This window comes from Lithobates pipiens, unplaced genomic scaffold, assembly GCF_037356315.1.
Source record: "Lithobates pipiens isolate NorthernLeopardFrog02 unplaced genomic scaffold, aLitPip1_a1.2 Scaffold_22, whole genome shotgun sequence".
NCBI lineage: Eukaryota > Metazoa > Chordata > Amphibia > Anura > Ranidae > Lithobates > Lithobates pipiens.
The window spans coordinates 233,397,371-233,401,403 of NW_027507784.1; the positions used below are offsets into that span (position 1 = coordinate 233,397,371).

General features: G+C 38.6%; 1 long non-coding RNA gene across 1 annotated transcript; it reads right to left on the reverse strand.

The window, feature by feature from the left end:
• Positions 1 to 1,283: 1,283 nt before the first annotated feature.
• LOC143925490 (uncharacterized) lies at positions 1,284 to 3,594 on the reverse strand. The gene is made up of 3 exons (XR_013262006.1): positions 3,549 to 3,594; positions 1,873 to 2,024; positions 1,284 to 1,556 (listed from the first exon to the last, which is right to left on the reverse strand). It is a non-coding gene; the product is annotated as an uncharacterized LOC143925490 (long non-coding RNA).
• Positions 3,595 to 4,033: the final 439 nt, after the last annotated feature.

A 4,033-nucleotide genomic window follows, 5' to 3' on the forward strand; every position in this document is an offset into this window, starting at 1 on the left:
TTAAAAAAAAAAAAATTGCCACCTCCGAGAATGTGAGTGGGCAGGCAGGTGTCGCCGAGGGTGAGAGTCGGCGGGCTGGCTCTGTTGAGAGACAGTGGGTGGCTTGGCTCGGATAACTGACAGTATGTGAGCGACTGCTGGCCAATCAGGGAGCCGGCGGGCGGGCGGGGGAGAAGAGAGATGATATCTCTCACCGCCAGGCGCCCGCCCTGCGTCCCTGCAGTTCCGCCCTCACTGTGCAGTGTGCAGGCAGCCGCGGCAGCAGAGAGATTATTTCATCTCTCTGCTGCTTGACTGGTAATCTGCTGCCTGGGACATGGCAAGTGACAATCCACATTGTGTGGCATGGGACGTGGCAAGTTACAAACTGCATCTGGTGAAAGGTGACGTGGCAAGTGACAATCTGCAACGTGTGGCATGGGACGTGGTGAGTGACAATCTGCATCTGGTGGTGTGACAAGTGACAATCTGCATCTGGTGACAGGCGACGTGGCAAGTGACAATCTGCAACGTGTGGCATGGGACATGGTGAGTGACAATCTGCATCTGGTGGTGTGACAAGTGACAATCTGCATCTGGTGACAGGCGACGTGGCAAGTGACAATCCGCAACGTGTGGCAGGTGACAGCAGCAGGTGACACGCTCAGGGCTCCCACTGATTCTACATTATGGTGAGTTGAACCATTAAATTTTTTATAACAATGTAATAATAGTAATGTGCTTCAATCATCCTGACACCATAACAACCATGGCGCCGTGATGATTGAATTGCTAACACCAGCAATTTCCCTGATAAATTTACCCCCAAAAAAAAAATTTTCTGGCAGTGCCCCTCCCGAGACTAGGCTCTGGATCCGCCCCTGCTGTAGACAATACCGTTTTGATTTATGATCCAGGTGCTCTTATATTACAATTGTCCACATTTTTATGGAGTTTACATTTTTATTTTTTTTATTTTTATACTTCTTTTAATATTTATTGACTATCATCAAGAAGAAATCGGTTTGAAGACATGCATTGGTGTTCATTTATGGTTGGTGGATATCTCTATTATTAAAACCATTGATAGAACATTCTAACATTTTTTTTTTTGTGCTTTTATAGCGATTTAAAATTGGGACAATGACAATACTAACCTAATCGTATTAGATTAGGTTTTATTTTTTTATTTTTTGTAATTATATTAATGTTTTATTTAAACTAGGATATCCATTTCTGGTTTGTGGTATCTAACAACCTTGTAAGTATAAAATCAAACATGAAAAAAGGTATAAATATTCTCATTCAGTTTACTATTTTTATTTTTTTTTCATAACATTTTTAACATAATGTAAAAAAAATTATATAAAATAATTTAAATTGAATGTTACTCTAAGGCCAGTTCTGAGGCTTCATAAGCATTAGAATACATGAATTCGACATGAATCGTTGTGATCTTTAACAAAGCGTTTCGTACTGCATTAACAGCACAAGATGGGATGACTCTCCGGTTTCCCTTTCCCAAGTAGCCATAGATCCATGCAATAAACGTTCTATAAGCTGTCTTCCGCAATCGTCTTAAAAATAAATAAATAAAAATTATTACAGTTGCATAACAAATAATTCACTATATATTGGAACTTTTAATTTGTTAAATCGTAGGTCTGCCTACCTTTTTCAGAAATCTAAAAGCCAGCAGCTACACAGACTACAGCTGTAGATTTTTAATATTAGGACACTTACCTGTCCTGGAGTCTAGGAATGTCGCCACACCAGCTTATTATTATTTTTTTTTTATACACACAGATCACTGTTTTTTTTTTTTTTTGGGCTTTTTTTTATAGATTATCAGTAATATTGGATATTGCATTGGAATGCATTTTCTGCACTTACACCATTTCCTATTCCCAAGACGTTCTGTTTCACCTTCCTCTTTAGTTTGTTGATTGCAGCATGAAAATCTTTTGTAATGGATTACATGGAAATGCTGGATCGTTTTCTGGCTCTGGATATTGTGACCATAGTTCCTCAAGCAACATTTGTCTCTGTAGCATAAACCAAAAAATATTTTCTTTACCTATTTATCCTTTATAGGTTAATAAATAAAATTAATTTTATTACGAATTTTGATTTAATATTTATTCTTGTTTGGCAAAAATGTATTTAAAGAAAGATGTTGTTTATTTTTATTTAAATAAATAATGTTTGATAGTAATTCATCATGGTTCTTTTTTTATTTAATTTTATAATTACACTTCATGATACCTCAAGCTATTTCTAATAATGCTTACACTCTATGTAGTTTCTAACAGAGGGGTTTTCAACTTCAATCTGAGGCAGTATTGCACCCTGCTTTAATAAAAAAAATGTTTACATTAAAAGATATTTTCTACTTATCAAGAGCATTGTCAATTTTAAAATTCTTTATGGACACACACACACACACACACTTAGAGATTGCACTTGTAATGCCTACAGGAATGCCTTCAAGAAATAACCCCCCCCCCCCCCTATCCAATGTCCTCTTCCTATATTCTCACCTACCCCATCCCTTAGATACCTACGCCAATAAAATGAGGGATTTTTAAATCAAACAACGAATTAACTGTCTTGCTTCCTTGACCACACTTCACAGTCAACATTGGTACAAGAAATGGTCTGTCCAATAGGTTTGTCTCCCCCTTCCTCCTTTACATGCAACATTTCCATTGTCAAAGCGCAACACGGTTCAAGCATGCGCATTGGGAAACTAGCTGTGAAGTTGCAAGGCTCCAATTGGAGTTATAGCTACACTTATCTGCCTTCCCACAACTGTTTTTGACAGGTACATATTTCCACTTCCATCTGACATAGGCGAGGTTTGGTACGTCAAACGTTGGAACCTCCCTCCTTTGCCCCCATGACATTTGGAGAGTGCATCATGATTTGCGTATGCACATTAGGGATATAACCATGAATCCCAATGGATTCAATGCCAGTTTCTCATACTGGTCATGGTGGCGGCAGCTACCAACAGCTGATCTGAAAAGACATTGCAGCCTCACTGGACAGGTAAGTGTCCATAGATTAAAAGTCACCAGCTACTGTATTTGTAGCTGTGGATTTTACATTTATTTTTTGGCACACACTGAAAAAAACATTAAAAGAGAATTGTGGTGTTTTTTTTTTTGTTTTTTTTTAAACGTTATACTTACCAAGGTGGATGCAGCATGTGACCAATGCTGCATGTGTCCACCGGCACCTTGCACTGAGAATAGAGCGATCAAACATCGCCAAGGGGGATCCGTGAGAACCGAGCCAATCGGAGAGCTGCTGCCTGTCACTCAGCGGCTCTCCACTGAGATGGCTCGCAGTCCAAGCACCTGGTGCATCCAAACTTCCAGAGTCGGGATGACACGGTGCCTGGACTGATCTGTGTGATGTCAGCAGAGAGCGGACGTCAGACCAGCTGAAAACGGGAGAAGCCCAGCCAAACGAGCTCATGCATGGCTACAATACGAAGTACAGACATGTAACTTTTACATTATAAACATTGTAAGTTTGTTTTTGAAATCTAAAAAGTTACTTACCATTATTTTTTATCAGTAAGATCTGTTAGATGTAAGAATAAAAAAAAAATTATTAGATCACAAAAAATTATAAATTGGGTTAAATGAGAAATAACTAAAATTATATTTTGTATAGTTAGTAAAGAAAAAATGTATATATGTACACACATACAGTGGTGTGAAAAAGTGTTTGCCCCCTTCCTCATTTCCTGTTCCTTTGCATGTTTGTCACACTTAAGTGTTTCGGAACATCAAACCAATTTAAACAATAGTCAAGGACAACACAAGTAAACACAAAATGCAATTTGTAAATGAAGGTGTTTATTATTAAAGGTGAAAAAAAATCCAAACCATCATGGCCCTGTGTGAAAAAGTGATTGCCCCCCTTGTTAAAACATACTATAACTGTGGTTGTCCACACCCGAGTTCAATTTCTCTAGCCACACCCAGGCCTGATTATTGCCACACCTGTTCACAATCAAGGCATCACTTAAATAGGAGCTGCT